Source organism: Lepisosteus oculatus, chromosome 16 (assembly GCF_040954835.1).
Source record: "Lepisosteus oculatus isolate fLepOcu1 chromosome 16, fLepOcu1.hap2, whole genome shotgun sequence".
Classification (NCBI taxonomy): Eukaryota; Metazoa; Chordata; class Actinopteri; order Semionotiformes; family Lepisosteidae; genus Lepisosteus; species Lepisosteus oculatus.
In genome coordinates, this window is record NC_090711.1 from 700,212 (window position 1) to 718,661 (window position 18,450).

Below are 18,450 nucleotides of genomic sequence, written 5' to 3' on the forward strand. Positions count from 1 at the left end.
CTGTTTTTCTTCATGCAAACATATAAACGCCAAAGCCAAATTGGTGCGTGTCTACAGTGCCTCACACTCCCTGTCGAGTCCGTCATCAGTGGAGGAGCAGTCCTCTCGGCGCAGTGACTGTGCTTGAGGAGAACACACAGCGCTTTTCCACATCAGCCCATACCTGCTTTCTAATAACGTCCTTTACTCTCGCTTTCAGGCCACGACGTACAGCATAATTAACGGCGCTTTTCCCTTCTCCTCCTGCAGTGTCTGGTGTTGTTTCAGATCTCTTTCCAGTGAAATCGGAGGGTCCTCAGGGAGGGTTAGTCACGAATTAACTTCGACACTAAAGTTGTCCCGGGGGACAACTGAAGCCCCTTGGACTGGTGCCCGGAGTGACGCTGGACAGAAACTATTGCACTCTTGTCCTCCACTGACTGCCGAAACGCGGTGAATATCTCGGGCGGCGCTTAAAGTGAAGATCGAAAACATAATCATATCAGTAGAAATCATAAAGCCAGGTGAGTCCTCCACATTCCCAACGCTCCCTGCGCTCTGAGCCGGTGCGCACCGCTGTGCCTCCCGCGTCCCTGGCAGCCGCTGCCGCTGTGTTTCGGGTCGGGATTCCAACACGTTAGTGAAAGAAAAACTCTCCGCAGGTTCCGGCTGTCTTTCTGCTTTCAGCCTTTAAAAGAGATCAGCGGAGCTGGCAGGGCACAGACAGAGCAGTGTGTGGAACCTGCCAGAGGACAGACAGCAGGGGTGTCCGGAGCATTCCTCCCTGGAAAAGTGGAAAAGTGGAAAAGTGCTCAGGAGAAGGGGCCTGAGAGAGAGGAATGTGGAAAGGGAGCAGTGCCTGTCTTCAGCATCATTGCCATTGGTCCGTGCAGTAATCCAGTGTAAAGTCTATAATCAGACTCTTCCTTATCTCATTGATTCTCAGCGTAGTTTACTCATTTGTAATCTTACTGGAACCCCTAAGGTCTTGACATAGGTTTGGCCAGGCTGAGGAACCTATTGTCAGAATGAAAATGTATTTATTGAAGTAACATCAGGAATTGCACGGGCTCTCTTTGCAAAATCAGTTCCTTATGTGTGCCTGATTCCAGGCTGCGAAGGAGTGGGTGTGTGTGACTGGGGGGGCTCTCCAGGGTGTGATGTACAGACCATGGTGAGGATGACTGACTGCGCTTCCAGAGCTGTACCGGGGCCCCCTCGAGGGGCTGTAAATCAGCGTGAGGTCAGAGGTCACTTCTGAGCCCCCAAACACACACAGACAGCCCACCTGCACCAGACAGTCTCCCCCACCTCACTCAGCTCACTCTGTCTGCCTCTCGTCTGACATGATTAACGGCACATCACGGGATAGCTCTCCCCGAAAGGGAAACAATAGTTATCTGAGGCCTTTCAAACTTAGGAATTGCATATGAATATTATTTTCCCTTTATTTCTGAGAATGTTATGCTGCAATGTGCTGTGTGTTTCTGTTCAGTTGGCTATATTTTATTGAGAATTAAGGTATCACCTTCAGGTATCAGCTGTAGCCTCAGTGATGAACTCTCTACAGCCTGAAAGTACATGATTAGCCCTGTGAAGCACAGTGGATGGTATTCAAGATAACACCCACTCCTGCCTTTTTGAGCTGCCATGTGTCTCGTAATGTGCTGATATGTTAGCTCCCACACAGGGGCGCTGCAGAGTCCTGTGTCCAGGGAGGATCAGGTGCAGCCCAGGAAGTGACGAATGAAGTCTCTGGTCTGTCAGGGGCACCAAGAGTCACTCCAGCCAAGCTTGATCTGCACAGTTAGCAGCGCTGCACTGCGTTCAGACACAGACCCTCAGCCTTTCCCCACCTGTGAATAGTGCTGTGTTTGAAGGCAGAAGGTCAATGCTTGGCTCATGTTTGAATACACTGGTGTAAAAGGAGGTCTTGCAAACACATCAGACAGTTAATGGTCTTTAGAAAGCTTGGCTGGTCGCTGTAAGCATGCACTGTGCTTGTAGAAATCCCGGCAAACTCCCCCAAAACGCTGCTACATGTAGGTTTCTGCTGATGCAGAATATTTTTAATGTGTTCATCTTCCGGAACAAATGTAAAAGATTTGTCTCTGAAATAAATCAATATTTTTCATCAGGAGTAACCCAATGGTGAGCTCAGGAGCTGCGTTCAGCGATCTCCACCGAAGACATCCTGTGTCCAGTACCTCTGAGCTCACACCGCTCGTCAGGTCTGCACACTTTAATACCCTTCTAGAAAGGAAATGCAGGCTGTGAGGTAAAAATAGGGGCAGGTCACACCTCGCTATGTGTAAAGTGAGAGGCCCCAGGGCAGTGCAGACTGAAGCAGAGTTCCTTACGTGTTTCAATGTAGCCCACACAGTGCAGAGCACCCTCCACTCCCACAGCCTGCAGACCTGTCTGCACTCTCAGGCTACACTGTGTGAGGTTGAGCCCAGTTCCCACAGACATACTCCACACACACCCTCAGCCTACAAAGTGCGCAGGGTAGGAGGGGTGTCATGGGAAATCTGGGATACAACATCGCATTATTGGGAGACTTGGTTTGGAACCTACCAGGGTGGTCGGACAAGGGCCCTAAATAAGGTTAGTTTGTTTCTCGTTATTTTCCTTAACAGCAAAAGGGACAATCCTTAACATTATCACCTGTGGGAACTACCAGAGATAAAGATGCTTCTCCGTGCTTTAGGATACGAGGGCTCTAAAGATCTGTCTCTTAAAAACAGAGGTGATTTTTGGGGTAAAGGTATTTTGTGGCAGGTAGGATTTAGGAGAGAAGAGCTCAGTGAGGTTCCTTCAGGTGGGGCAGGCGAACAGCCTAACCCCCTTCTGTGACCGCCATCACAGGTTGGAGGACTGTGGGAGTCCAGTCTCAGTCCTGCCCTGCTTCTAATGAGAGTCCTCACCGCAGGTCCCCACATTACAAGAGCAGCGTCTTGGAAGAAAACAACTTTCATGTCACAGTAGTGGTAAATACGTCAAGCAGTGGAGTCTTTTCTTCAGAGGTGAAAAGTGAAATATCGCAAGGAAAAACACCGCTGGAACTTGGCAGCATAACATGGCTTTGTATAACAAAGGATTTACAAAAATTCCTCGAGTGACACAGATGGCTAAAAGGGGGCCAACACTGCCAGCTCTGTGCTCTGCTGCAGTTGTTTCCTATTTTTTGAGGCTGCATTTCATGCACATTTGTTTTTCATATTGGACGTCGCCATGGCCCGGCCCAAGCAGAACACATGTGCTCCACAGCCACTTGAAAGGCCTGAACCGGGCCAGCAGACACACAGCCCGAAAGGCAGGGCGGGGGAGGTTTCACTAAATGAGTCCCAGGACCATGGTGCCTGGGGTGGCCTGGTCTCCACCTGCCGGATGGGGGGTTAAGCTCTGGGAGTCTGCTGTGGCGACTGGGGACACCCCCTGTCCTGCAGCGCCACAGGGCTGCGCCTGCTGTTGTCTGGATCATTCCTGAGAGATCCCAGACAGGCACACGCCCTTCTTCAAGCCCTGGCCCACAAGGCAGCGCTCCCCCAGCAGCAGCCCTCTGGAGTAGTGGAGGCAGAAGTTACAGGTACGAGAAGAGCTTCAGATTAACAGATGCCCTGGCCTGGATGGGTTTCATCCAGCTGTACGTACAGCAGTTGGAAAACAGGTGTGAGCCTCGGAGACAAAGTCTTTCAGCCCTCATGCATCTGAGGGGAGGGCATATCGACCGGGAAACTTTTCACCCAGAACGAGGGTCACAAAGCCGAACGAAGTGACTATAGACCATTAAGTCTGACTTCTGTGACATGTGATGTTATGGAAATGATCATTAGAACCAAACTAGAGGATCATCTGTATGGCAATATGATCCCAGCAGTTATTCAGCATGGATTTAAATAAGGGTTGATGTTCTTCACTAATTTATGAGAGTTCTTTGAACGATCGCCAGCATTAATGAATGCTAGCACAATACAGTGCATGTTACAGTCTTATTGCACGGATCAGGATGAAGAGACAAAAGTGTCTCCAGCTGCTTGAGGCCTTGTGCAGCAGTGCCGTACTGTTGCTGGGCATGTGAGGACTCTGTGGTGTTAATAACCAACAGCTCTGTGCCCCGCAGGAACATGGCGCTGTTCGGGAAATGTCCCGCGCGTCCGATATGCAAACGCACTTTTCCCAGATGACTTTCATCTGAAACATAAGTCGGTTACAAAAGATGTGATGGAAAAATAAAAGTTCTTAAGCAAACTACATTAACACATCAATCACTGGCTTCAAAGACAAGTCCAAATTCCAAGAAGGAGGATTGTGCCAAACAAGAGTGCCTGATACCCAGGACTTCAGTTTCGCTCAGCTCGGGGATATCCACAAATAAAACAGCATTGAACTACTTTCGTCCAGGTGGCCAGGCCGACTGACTGCCCGGTCAGTGTGACCAAATCCCCAGATTCTGTCCGTCCATCTCTCCTTCCTTCTGTCTCTCACGCTGCCATGTTAACGTCTCTGTCTTCTCAGCCGCCTCATGCCTGCTTCTCCTTGTGTAATTTACTACTCTCGCACCCGGGTGCCAAGTTCATTTCGAATGTCCGGGGTCATTATTCGGAGAGCGCACGGTTCCCACTGTGCAAGCTGATGGCTTTATTCTAAAGGCTTACGGACGGAGACTGAGCTATGCTTTATTTGAATCATCAGGAAAATAATTTAATAGGATCTATAAGTCTTCCCACTTTCCTCTTCACAAGGAATCCGCTACAATCCGTGTTGTGGAATGCAAAAAGGAAAATCTTAACTAGAACATTCTGCATAGCAGGAGTGCCAGTCAAAGCCAAGGAGTCTCAATTCTGCACGTGTCCGTTTTTGCATTTCTTTTTTCTTTTTCGCATGTCTCTTTGAGTGACAGCGCACGTCTCCCTGAGAGCCTCTTTGCACGATTTGCACTATCTGGAAGGCGCAGGCAGCCGTGCCGCGACCCTCCAGCCCGTGTGCCGGCAGGAGATTGGCGCAAGCCCGTCCTGCAGCCGCTGGTAAACAGGACACGTGTCGGACTCCTCTGCAGCTCTCCCTTCACTCAACTGTCAGTTCGCCACAGCGCTCGATTGATCAACACCACGCAAACACGCCAGTGGGCTGGCACCCCAACACCTCCAGACCGTCTGCTCCCCTCTGATGCTGTGATTCAGAACTTTAAGGCTACGACCACAGCATTAACCTTCCACACAGAGCACACCAGCGACCATGACAGCCAGTGGACCCTATGGGCATGGTTGGCTTTTGTAAGAGGATAAAGGGGAAGACATCCGGCAACAGATCTATCACAAAACCACGATGATAGTTTAAATTAGAACAGACACATTCAGGTTAAGGATGGTTTTTAATTGTCTTTTGTTCTATGCACCTTATCTTTAATCAAACTCATTACTACCAGACAGCTAATTGATTCGGGAGGCGTTTGGTACGTTTTTTTCCTTGGCAGTCTGATTTTCAAGGTGGTGTTTTACCCAGCTGCTGTGGAAAATCTGGTGACTCTGCCAAGGGAGTCTGTGAAGTTGCTGGTTGTCTTTCCTGCTCTGAGCTCTCCGATCCTCATGGTCTTTATCAGCGCTGCTCCAGCTCTTACTAGGCTCGGCAGTCGATAGTGCAGCTGGCACGTCTGCTGTCATCTGGTGAGCACAGCTGTATGAGGACTCACACACAACATGAGGGGCTCCCTACCACCTCACCATGGGCTGCTGTCTCCCTCATGGCCTCCCTGGTTCAGCTCTCCTGAAACGCTTCTCTGGGAAACCTGACCCCTGAGGCTCTGGGATCCCTTATGGGCCCAAGAAGTTTGGCAGATGTGGGCCTGTTTGCTCCCCTCTCCCTACACAACTCAACTCGGATATCGATACCCTTCCCTTTTTTTAGAAACGCGCTCTTTGACTCAGTCATGCTGACCTGCTGGTGATTACTCACTGAGCTATGCAAGTGTTTGTAAAATGCTTTTAAGTTTTTCACTAGGACATCAAAGCCACCAATATACTGCGATTTAAAAGGCAGGTGGGCCCCTAGTGGGCTTGAGTAAGTTGTTCAACCCAACCCGCTGCAGGGGGAGCTTCCCAAATGAATATAGATCTGATTTTAAAGAGATGGTGCTGCTGGAGGGATAGGGGTTGAGTTTCTGGGTGGGATCAGCAGAGGGAACACAACAACCCGTAACTTAGTCTGTGAACCAAATCACACCGGATAAGTGTGAGCAAGGAGGAAAAGGTCATCTGATTCAGTGATGTAGTGAACCAAATAAGAAATGCATTGTTTCACTGCAGAGAGATCGACAGATTAGGTTCTATAAATAAGTCTGCATGTAAGCGTTTTCCTTTTAAAAGTTTCCTGGAGTAAACCCTTATGTAATATCCACTGCTGTGTAAAAAGCACATAAGGTGTTTGTTTTGTTTTTATTGTGATTATATCTGAAGCAGACTAGAACGACACTTTAGTATTTTGTGGTAAATGATCTGCATGTGTACACATAGCACAGATTGCACCCTAGAAGAGACTGAAAATATGTAGAAAAGTCAACTTTCCTCACAGCGGTGTGCAAGTCCACCAGGTTGCCCACTGTCTCTGCTGTCCTGATATCTGAACAGAAAAAATCAAGCAATTTCTCCTGGAAATTTCAGAACACAGACTGTTGACAGTCTGTTGACATCATAGTTGACACCATGGAAAGATGCTGAACTTTCTATCCAGTTTTCTTTTAAACCAATGTCACACAGGACGAGTCTACAGAAAGTGAAATTTTGGAAATATCTTTCCTAGTACAAAAATTCCCCCCTGTTGAGGACTCAGCAACCCAAGCAAACCCAGCTCCGTTCTGAAACAGTCATGGATGCAGAAGAGCTACAAGAAGACACTGGGATGCCGAGCCTGAAGAGTTTAAAGAGAGGGAACTGTTAATTGTCCCTGACAACGCTGAAGCTGTCTGCTTCTGTATCTTCTCAGCCTAGACTCTACAGCCGAGATCCTTCACCCCTGTTCACTGTTACCTGCAACTCGGCTGTGAGTTTCTATAGAAACGTCCCAGTCCTACCGAGAATGAGGACACTTCTGTAGGAACCCTGAGGATATTTTCACCAGTGTGTGTCCTGTACTACTCTGCTGGGCAATGTGAGCGCTTTGCAGTGTCTCAGTGTGTCCCTGGCTGTGGGAATGGGGCAGGACCTGTGGCATTTCCTGTTTTCTGGAGATCACACATGACAGTGTCATTGACATAACGAGCATCTGCTGTCTCTTTCTTTAGATATTTTTTCCTTTTCTGACCCTCTTGCAGACCATGGTACAGTGCAGACTTTACAAAAACACTTTGTCTTGAACTATCAGAGCACAGGCCATTTGAAGATGCATTTCACTGCAGTCTTCTACTGATTATGTATCCTTCATAAACATTCATTGAGCACTGTAACACACAATCTAAAACATTTTACACAAGCACAATATTCACCTACCTCCAGATGAACAGAGCAGATTACCAGATTGTAACATCCTCTTAGACTACCTGAATTATATTTGCCATTTCAGTTACTAGCACCACTCCTGTAGAAGCAGACAGCACCCGTCCTGCAGGAACCCCTAACAAACAGTACAAGCTAAGGGGCAGTGCGGAAACTGAGGACTGGAGGCATTTCGTTACACAAAGGGTGGTGAGGGTCTGGGAGAATCGACCCCTCCACATCATGGGAGCTGATACTCTGGTTTCTTTCAAGAAATGGCTGAATGGGGTCTCGATTTAAAAACAAAAAAATCGAATCAGTTAGCCAACAGTGACCGGTTATTGCATTCCGTTTTTTTCATGTTCTTATGGTCTTAATTAAATCTGTTTTATAACTGTTAAACTTCAGACCCAGGAATCCCGCCAGTGCACAGCCATCTCCAAACCATACTTTGTCAGATGGGTATTTGATTTTTGGGAACAGCCTGAACATCCTAATTCATTTATTCCATTTGTCCTCCGTGAAATCCCCCCACTCAGGCTTGGCGTTTCTCCGGTGGGTTCTTGCCCGTCATGGGCTCAGCTTTCCCAAGCAAGCAGGTTTCATCTGGAAATCAGTTTGGAATGCTGTCTCACAGGCACGGGGGGGCTGCGCCGCGGAGAGAGCACGCTGCAATATCAGTTCACAGCGGCGTAAATCACAGTGACGGCGGACAGTCAGAATTACGACCCAGCCTGTAGCCCATAGAAAGGCTCATGGCGCTGGGCCCTCTCGGCGTGTTGCACACTGAGCGCGTTCTGTTAGGGGCTGAGAGGAAGCACGATCAAATATCACTATTCTGTCATAAAAATTAAATTTCCCCAAATTAAATGTAGCAAAGTCGTAAACTATTAAGTGCATTAAATGTTTTATTAACTCTTTAAATCCCTGTAGTATTTGGCAATGAGATTGAAAGCTCTCCTGTTACAACAGGACGCCTGTCCATGCCAGACAGGGCTCAGACAGGGCGCATAGTGTGTAGCTGATGGAGGTGAAGCCGATCAGACTCCCACTGCAAAGACACTAGATTCATTTCAAACTTCTGGCCACAGGGTCTTAAACAAATAATTTATTTTTAAAATTATCTAATATAATTTCTCATTATTTTAAATGCTCATGACCATCTCCAAAAAATCTCTTAGAGTGCGATTACAAGTGTGAAATTTCCAGTATGAGTTGTTGTTTTGCACAAAAACATGCGGCTTGGAAAAAAACTGACGAGGATTAAACAGCTGTGCAACGAGATCATGATCTCTTTCCCTGTGCTTTGTGTGTACAGTGTGCTTCCCAGCAAAGGGACTTTGCTGTTAATGTTTCAGAGGAACAAAATGAAAACAAAACAGTTTTGAATAATTGAAGACCTACTGGCCCATCAAAGCTCTGCCTGTTTCTGTTTAATAAGATGCAACCAAACAGCACTCCCTGTCATGAAGACAAATGACAAAATGTCTGTCTGTGTCCCTCTTGATCAGTGCTGACAGCAGAGGCACATTAAAAGGTCAAAATATTAAATTACCAAAATTCCTTTTCTTAAAAAATTCAAAGCATCCCCCAGAAACATATCCACGACCAACACCGTAGGAGCACAAAGTCCCTGCAACTGCACGGTTGAAGAGAAGCACAAAGCTGGAGCAGCGTGAGTGTAACAGGTTCAATAACGAGAGAAAAGGCAGCGTGCAAAGTCACACAAAACCAACCGAGCAGAAAACAAGCCTTCAGGAAGGACAGGGAAGTGTGTCCTTACCTGTAAGGGGTGCGCGAGTCTCTGGGTCACTGGGGGTCCGGGGGTCCCTGTCTGCTGCTCATCTCCAGGGCCGTGTGTGGCAGGCAGGCGGCCCGGCCATGTGCAGCACCCCGATAGCTGTGCGTGTCCGCTGGGATCTCCGGGAGGCAGTAATGACACAGGGTCCCAAGAAACGGTCTTGTGAAGAGCCTGAGCACATCAGCTCACTGCAGAAACTGCTGTTCACGTTCCAGGCACCCAGTGAACCTCTCTCTCACTGTCCTGCTCTCTCTCTCCAACTCTCTCACTCTCTCTCTCCTGCACTCTTTCTGTCTCTTCTGCTCTCTCTGTGCCTTTATCTCTTTCACCCACACACTCTCTCTGTCTCTCCCTGCCCCTGTTCCCCTCAAGCTCCACCACTCCTGTCTTGTCCAAAACATAGGAAAGTCCCTCCAGCTCTGAAAATGTGTCTGCTGAATAATTCCCACAACACAAACAGCAGGCAGGCTGGGAGAGTCTCACTTTGTACCCCTCACGCAAGCTTTCCGAATTGCCTCAAGTGACAGTTGCTTGTGCAGTCCAGGAGCAAAGGAAAAGAAAGCATTATTTCAGGGGTAATGACAAACAGATTTCTGCACAGCTGAGCAGAAGGGAGCTGGTGAGAGGAAAGGAACAGCAGTGAATGTGTGCGAGTGTGTGTGTGTTCTGTTTACCTCTGCCTTTGTTTCGCATCGCAGAACAGAACAACAGCTGAGCCCCTGACACGTCTCTGCACTCCACACCCGAGTTTGTCAGCGCTGGAAATGAACGTGCAGACTCCTGCCCAACTTGAATTTCAGCAAAGTCATGCGAAGAGGCAGATAAACCTGCACTTAGCCTCAAACGTCTGTTTTGAGAAGATGAGACTCAGCCTTCCAGCACCAACTCTCTGACTCTCTGGGTATTCCAGAAGGACAATAAGCACAGTCTGATGAGCTGCGCTGAGCTGTGCTGCGCTGCACTGTGCTGTGCTGTGTTGTGTTGTGTTGTGCTGTGCTGAACTGAGCAGTGTTGAGCTGAGCTGAGCTGTGTTGAGCTGAGCTGTGTTGTGCTGTGTTGAGCTGAGCTGAGCTGTGTTGAGCTGAGCTGAGCTGAGATGAGCTGTGCTGTGCTGTCCAGGAAGCCCCTGCAGATGCACAGAGGAAGAGTCCTGACTTCACCATTTCAGCACCTCTCTGGTCCTTCCTCTCCTCTGCCCACAAGGGCCCTGGAACAGGAGGTGAGCTGGGAAGCCCATCCCAGTGGTGTCTCTCAGGTTCGAGACTCGGGGCTCTCCCCGAATGAAATTTTACATTGGGATTTTACCACGGTAAAAGCTGAGTAATTACCTCAAGTATAGTTAGTGTAGTTATGATCTTTTTTCCTTTTTCTCTCCCTCTTTCCACCAGTTATTTCTAGACTTCATCAAAGCTGTCTATGCATCTGTGCTGTGCAGATACATGCTACTCACTTGAGAAACTTTTCAAACATTTAATTTCTTAGGCATTTAGCCTGGAAAAAGGGGAGAAAAACACTTGAATTTGAATTTTCAGGGGTTAAAACATTTTTACTGCACGTCCTGTCTGAGTGTGTGAAGGCACGCAGGAAGGTTTTCGCGTGAATCTCTGAAGTCGACATGGCGAGGGACCACACGCGGCTCGGGAAACCAGCGAAGGGGAAAAAACCCCGAGCTTTTAACAGGAAACATTAAGCATTTGACACCGTTTTAAGGAGCGTCTCCTCTCACTACCCTGTGTGTTCAGGGCGAGAGCCTGACCTTGAGTCTGAGGACTCATAAATTCTGATTCAGGGCTTTAAAAACAATATTTTTTAAAACCAACATTTGCCCGGAGCCCAGAGGACCGAGCTACTTCACTGTCCTGTGGGAAACCGCCACCGACACCATTACAGCTTCACTACTGAGCGGCCGGTGTGGCTCTAACTGTCGGTACCAGCCGGCCCTGCAGTTCCTGGACACGTTGAGAAAAAACAGGATTTTTACAGTTGCCCAGAAACGCAACTAAGTTACCAAGTAAAAATGAGCACCGAACTGACACCGCAGCTTTATTGCTGACTGGGGGCTGGCAGTAGAATAGGCTCATATAGTTGAATATGCGGAATAATGTTTTTTTAAAGCATATAAACATAAAATGTTTTGTTTTGTTTTTTCCGATTTTGTTTTGGTCTACCAGTCATTTACGGCCATCTTTCTTTAGACGCTCAATTTATATCCTTACGTCGCGTTTCAAATGTACACAGATTAAATAAGTGATCCGCTGTGCACTGTGCCTTTTACGGACGAACTCGTTATCACAATTTAATTAAGACAAGTCGCAGCTTTAAAAAAAATGTAAAAAATTACATAGAACTGTAAATTATAAAATGGAAAATAATTAATGGAGGTGCTTGTTGAGGTTCACGTAATTAAACGGCAAAATTAATTTACTCAAGGTTTAATGTTCACTTTCCACATTCATTTAGTTCAGGATAAGGGAATCACTGTCCAGGTTTCCCTCAGTAGCGTAAAGGGCCGAGCGCGAAAAATGTGTCACACTGATGCAGCGTGAAAACCAGCAGCTTCGATTGATTTTTTTTATTGCAATCTTATTTATATTTGCTTACCCCACAAAGCCTAGAGTTTCACGAACGTCATTCTGCAAGGCGATCAAAGAGATTACGGCATTAACAGGGATCATTAATCATTTAGGAGTGAAGAAAATAAATTAAAAGTGTATTTTGATATTTTGAACAACTGTATTGATCTGTCGGGTGAAAGGGATCTCGTTCACACGAAATAAACGGACTCAACCCCGTGAAATAAACACGAATAAAACTAAACCCTCGGAACGATTCCCTCGAGTGCTCCACGTCCGCGCAATGTGGTGTAATGTCGCCCCCTGCTGCACCACAGTGGAGATGGAAGTAAAGTCAACGTTATCGCTTCAAATTAAAAGCGTCATAGACTTATTTAATTTAACACGGAAGAAGGCTCCAAAGCCGAAACGTTGTGTTTCGTTTCTGCTCTCTTCAGCAGGGAATATACCTTCACTTGTTCCTTTACAGCCTGTGCATGCTGATTCAGCTCCCTACTTGAACTACCTATTTAATTTAAAGGATACAATCAGATTGGGTGGTTTTGGAATGCCAGAGGGTAAGTAATTCAGATATTTTAAAAACGAAAACAGCCATTTTTTTTATTCCAGTGCCGTTGGATTCCCAAGCCTAGCTGTCAGGTCTGCCTCCAAGGTGTGTGTCCTGTCAGCCAGCGCGTGCTTTCTGGTGTCTCCCGCACGATCATCCCCCCTGTCGCCCAGCACGGCAGACAATATCCCCTGCACCTCACCGAAAGTTTGTTTTTTTAAGCTTTTTATTGCTGAAAAGCAGCTCAACATTGCACTTTGCCACAATAACGCTGCTATGCATCACATCCATCGGGAGAGTTTATATAGGTGGAAAATCCTGTAATTATATTACTGCATCTTTTGACATTTTGAGTGTTATCGGAATCGTGCAGGTAGAATGTCTTTCTACCTAATCCGCTCCAAATACTCTGTATAAGAATGATGCACAACAGATAAAAAGACATTTCTGTCGACTGTCCATTTCCCGATCTCTCGGTCCTTGGACTGATCGGGTCAGAACCCCCAGCTCAGTCCGCAGGTGCGTGGCCCACACGCTGGCACGCTCATCCCGGATTCCACTCCAGAGCAGGCCGTCCCACGGACCAAACCATCAGCGTGCATTCACAGGTCCAAACGCCTGGGCTGAAATGCAGTTCTAATTTCAGACTGCATCAAGGAAGACGTGTGCGCCTGTGTGTGCGTGCGTTTCGCAGGGCTGCCTACAAGGGATTTCAGATCTGCATCAGTGGGCTCACTCTGCATGTTAACATCGCTGGCTTTTTCTGCAGCACTAAGTACTGAAATGTCTGCTGGGGGGAACTGGGAGTAATTGTTAATGCTGTCACACAGCCATGGCAAAACACAGTCGAGACTGAGCTGTGCATCATATACTGCCTCCTGCTCGACTCCACTCACCTGAATCACACTGAGTGCACCTCGAAGAATGTGTTCTCCCCGCGTCCTCAGCAGAAACGCATGGTGTGGTTCTGTGGCGCCCTGCAGGTGGGAACGGAGGGGGGGTTACCAGCAGGTTTCTGGGAAAGGGATGAGGGCGGCGAGGGCTTCGCAGCGGGAGGCAGGATGGAAGGCGAGAGTGAAAGCCTCCTGCTGGCTGCAGTGACGAGAGCCTCTGGGCTGCCAGCCAGGGAGGAAGAGGGAAGCGCAGGAGGGAGACACAGATGCGCGCGCGGTTGGTGAAGGTGTGGCGGACAGTCTGCTGGGCTCCTCTGGCAGCTGGGTGCAGAAGCAGCTCGCGGACACTCGCGGAGGCTCTGGTCTGCGGGCGCCCCACCTGGCTGTGAGCTGAAGGAGCTGTGCTGACACCCAGCGTGGAGCAAGATGTTCTTGCGTTGAAGAGAAGCTGCTAATAATAAGATGAAGCCTGGCTGGATTTTGAGCCGGGCAGAAATGAGCCTCCTGCTGGCCCCTGTGCACCAGCGAGGACCCGAGTTCAATCCACGCCTGGTCCAAATGAGTTCAAGCTCTTGGCACCCCACCTTGCCACCCTGCCCTGACAAGAGTGGCACCTGTCTGATGCCCCTCTGCTCTCCAACCTGCACCAGTTATAAATCTGAAATGATGACAGCAGTATAATTTTATACAGCGTGCTACATGCTCCAGAACACCAAAGAGCGTTAAGAAGAGACCCTCTCTGCCCACCTCTGTTGCACAGTTGTTCTCTCTGCACCACAGACACAGTGGAGGATAAACTGATTTCTTAGTCAGCTTATCTAGAATGGTGATTCAACTGGGGCTCTGGATATACTGTAGCATCCTGACTCATCTGAACAGAGCCTGCAAAAGGTCAGGACATGTTTTAGCTTCTCTTGAACAAGATAGCACCTCTTCCAGCACAGTGTCCCCCTAGCACCACACGGGCTTCAGACTTTGGCTCTTGTCCAGAAAGAAACCTTCTGATCTGCCAGAATCATTTCTCCTGTCCTTGCTGGAGGCCACAGGGAGAAGACTCAGCCCTGACTCTGGAGAACATGAAAGAGGTTTTGTGTAAAGGGATGGCCGTTGCTGACAGGTTTGGTATTCAAGCATGTTGCACTGGCTGGGCCTGACACTTAGTTAGAGTAACACATTGACAAAAATGCCCTAAACCTGTAAGGGACGACACCTCCTCAACACCTGCCCCACCCACATCCATTTGATTCACTCAGCAAATCCAAGGCTTTTTAGCCAGTCTGAGATGGTATTTCTTGCTCTGTGTGCATTCCTTTAAAGATCTCCTGCTCTGCTGAGTGTTTTACAGTCCTGAGGAGTTCAGACCAATTATTACGAGTCCTGCAGGTTTGCTTATGCACTGAGGCCTGGCAGCATCAAGCAATCTGTTTAGGCTTCGTAATTAAAGCATGAATCAGAAAGGCAGGCTACACACTGATTCGAGAGTCTTCAGAGTGGGTCTGGGCAGAAATCCCCCAACACCAGGGAAACCCCAGAATATTCTGAAGCTCTTCTCAAACACATGATCTGAAACGGCTGATTCTTCTCTTCCGTCAAACACGCCGGCCGTGAGGCAGCTGCACCCCTGCAGGGCTTCGCCCGGTCAGCACTTGCAGAGGTACCCCAGCACCCTGCTTCTGGGCATCACAGCCTGAGCTCTGAGTCAACTGGTTGTATCCACCTCTACGTTTTACCTGTTTCATGCTCTCAGGAGCATTAATAACCTCTTTCATGTGATACACAGCGAGCAGAACTCCACCTGAACTCGGTACAAAGCTGATGCTGCCCGTGGCTTTGCAAGCAGCTGTAACTGCTGCTCGACCGGTGAAGGGCAGACACAGGTCTGACAAATGTTCCCAGCGCTGCAGGGTCTCATCAACAGCGAGAAGAACTGAAACAGAGCATCTGGCGCAGGTTTCATGTCTAATTTCTATCCTGGTTTCTAACCTGTTGAAGAACTGAAACTGTTTTCTTTCTCAAACTCAAGAAAAGTTGTGCAGTTTATGTTCAATCCATTTATAGGATTTTTTAAGAGAAGACAGTAGAATATTACATGGTGCTACGTAATAGTAATTGTGAACAATCATCATGGCATTGGTGATGTGGGTCAGAAACAAACTGTGAAAGAGAAAGCTGAAGACCTTGATGAGCCAACCTTATACAAGGTGAGTACCCCAGAAAACAGGTAGGTCCAGGAGCTGGACTGGCAATCGCTTCCAGGACAACGGAGCCACAAAGCAAAGCCCAGCACAGTGGGGACTCCAGACGCAGCCCTGCTGTTTCCTCTGTAGCCTCAAACAGCGCAGCTCCATCAGACTGCATCACCATCAGCGCTGCCTGATCTGAAGCAAACAGACGGCCCCTCTTGAATTATGATTCCCAAGATCTTTGCAATGCCGAATTGCCCGTGTGGCTGAGACAGACGAGTTGGGGAAGAATTCGAGGTTGACCTAACGTCTCGGCCTGTCTTCACCTTGCCCACAGGCAGTGGCGTTTTGCCTTCTCAACAAGTGGTTGAAATAAACTGATGCAAACCTGTGTTTTATTACCCCAGGCGGGCTAATGAATGCATCAGGACTCGTTGATCTGGTGTTAGTCTCCATCTTGATCCTGACCCTCCAGTTATTGTATAAAACAGAACACTGAAGAATTCAGGTGTCATATTAGTTGGAATTAGGAGGATATTGAGCACTATGCCTGGAGTATCTCCCATTATATATTGCTTTATGTGCATTTTGCATGGTCCAGTATTTTTTGTTTTTGACTAGAAGGCACTGCAAGACACCCTCAGGGCCAGAGAGGTATCGGTGCATGCCAGTTCAGGTACTGTAGGTGCCCTCTTGAACTGCACACATCGAGAACAAGCAGCAGAAAGCACGCAGGTCTGCAGACAAGCCGGGCTCCTGGATCTCTTTTGTTCCTTCACTGTTTACAAGTTCAGAATTTGCTTTCTAACCTTTAAAAGTTAATGGTCAGCAGATCGATCACTAAATTCACTCAAGAAGGAAAAGCAGGTGATATACATGAAATAATCTTCTTTTAAACAAACACGCTACAAAGCATGACAAGATCCACTTGCATAAAAGGTCATCGGGAACTAACTTCAGCGCACGGGTTATTTGCAGTAGTTTTATATACTTAGTTACGCCATTTTAATGGGAAAACATCAACAAACCTGCGGGTTTCTAAGACGCTAGACAGGAGGAAATGTAAAGGCGTATGTTCCCTATAGAGAAAATGTTGAAAATAAGCTTTCTGTGTGAATAGCGAGCTACGAGGGCAGGTACCGCGGAGAAACTTTGCGCGACTCGGGTCCTGCGGGAAGTCGAAACCCAGCACATTCCTGCTACAGACATGATGTTTAATACAGGAAATTTCACATCCGGGAAACGAAACATGAGCAAAGACGTGGAATGCAAACGTTAGATTTTTTTTCTTAAACGCTGTAATGACGGGAGTAAAGGGGACCCTGATTGGCGGATGGAAACAACAAGAAATCTAAACCTTAGGACCCCCCGGCACCGAGAGCCGGAGGGCGATGCTCGTCGGTAATAAACGCGGCCCCCAGGACGCACCTCGGGGCTTATAACGGGGGTACAGGCGGTATTAATCAGGTTTTTCACGCCTGCATGTCGCCAGAGGTAACCAATCATAAAATCGCTCACATCAATGCCTAGGACTACAGCGCACAATGGTGCTCGCAGTGAGCGGCTCTCACACAAACCCGCACGCCCTGCTTGACTGACAGCTGAGCGCCCAATCGCGGCGCGCAGGGGCCCGGCTGCCGCCCCGCTCAGCCAATGGGCGGCGGCGCAGCCCGGGTCCAGCTGAGGTTAGGCTGTTCCTGCAGCCTGCCTGAGCTAAACTTCACCAAATAATAGCTGTTTGTATTTTGGCTGCTGCAGTAGCCATTTTAGGTAAGTACTTCTTTTAACTTTTATTTTTCCAGTGCCGTTCTGTGCCGATAACCCCTGCGTTGGTCGCGGTGTGCTCATGGTCCAGACCCGAACTCCGCGCATCTCAGCATGAATGAACTCCGGGGCTCTGTTGTGCTTTACCAGGATTAAGAAATTGCATTGAGTTTTTTTTCCTCTTTTTTTTTTCTCTCCCCACCACCTCCCCCCTATAATTTTTAATGCATTTTTTTCTTAGAGACTGTCATGGCGTGTTTGTGTCCTTGGGAATAGACGCTGTGGAGCGGGGCTCGCAGATGCTGGGTAGCGCTGAGTGTGCAAACTGCCCAGCAGGAGCAGAGTGGGGGTTGAGCCGATGCCCCGGTGCGGAGTTTCGGGGGGTGCCAACACGTGTAAGGGAGCGGAATATTCAACATTATTGCAGTGTGACATTAGAGTTGGCACAAATAGAAGACTTTGCCGTTGGTGAGGTTTAATTAAAGGGATCGGGGGGGGTCTTAGTAATGCAACGCGAATCTGGCTTCAAGCTTTCCTCAACTATAAGTAATCTGGATGTGATTATAAACGTGACTTTTTTCCAGGCTGAAGAAAACCCACCCCCCCTCAGGTAAACGGGTTTTCGGGTCTGCGGTGCACGGACAGGCGCCTCTCAGTCAGACAAAGGCTGCGGGCAGGTTGGGAGACTCGAACTTGCACTTGCGTTTGTGTTTCAACCCAAACGTTACGGGTCTGTCGTGTTTTCTCGCGCCCCCTCCTTTTCATTTTGGAGACAGGGGGAAGGATTCAGTCCTAGACGCCACCATACCTTAAAAGGTATTAGTGCAAAGTAACAAAAGCCTCTTCCTCTCCGTCTTCGCTTGGCGATACAAAGTTGAGTTACCCCGAGCGCGGCGCGGCAGGACGGACCCATCACCCCCGGGACCACCTGTCCGTCCCCTTCGGGGTAATCACCCGCGCGGTTCCCTCCGGAGCGATGGCCGGCAGGGGTAGCTCCGCGGTCCGGGATTGGAAAATTCTTTACGCAATGATAACATTTTCTCCCTTTAAATGAAAATAATTCTTGGTGTCTGCGTGCATCTTGACGCGGGGCTGGACGGCGCTTGTAGCACGTGGTTTTACCCAGTTTAACTCGCACCGGTGAGTTACAGAGGAACAGGTGAAATCAAGGTGCAGTTCTGTAAATCCACATCAATGAAAAATGAGCTCGACATGGTTGCTGCTGCAGTACAGTTTTTGCA

General features: G+C 48.3%; 2 protein-coding genes across 5 annotated transcripts in view; one reads left to right on the forward strand and one right to left on the reverse strand.

Moving 5' to 3' along the window:
• ripor3 (RIPOR family member 3) overlaps positions 1-10,026 on the reverse strand; it is a 30,682-nt gene extending 20,656 nt beyond the window's left edge. For both annotated transcript variants that reach the window (XM_069179312.1, XM_006639747.3), the window contains exon 1: positions 9,232-10,026. The gene's annotated coding sequence lies outside the window, so the exon portion shown is untranslated. The remainder of the gene's footprint in view (positions 1-9,231) is intronic.
• A 6,786-nt stretch (positions 10,027-16,812) lies between these two features.
• The window catches only part of chd6 (chromodomain helicase DNA binding protein 6), a 35,624-nt gene continuing 33,986 nt past the window's right edge, over positions 16,813-18,450 (forward strand). For 2 of the 3 annotated variants that reach the window (XR_011181787.1, XM_069179639.1), the window contains exon 1: positions 16,814-17,215. The gene's annotated coding sequence lies outside the window, so the exon portion shown is untranslated. Of the gene's footprint in view, positions 17,216-18,450 lie in introns of all 3 variants that reach the window. The other variant, XM_069179640.1, reaches the window with a different exon arrangement.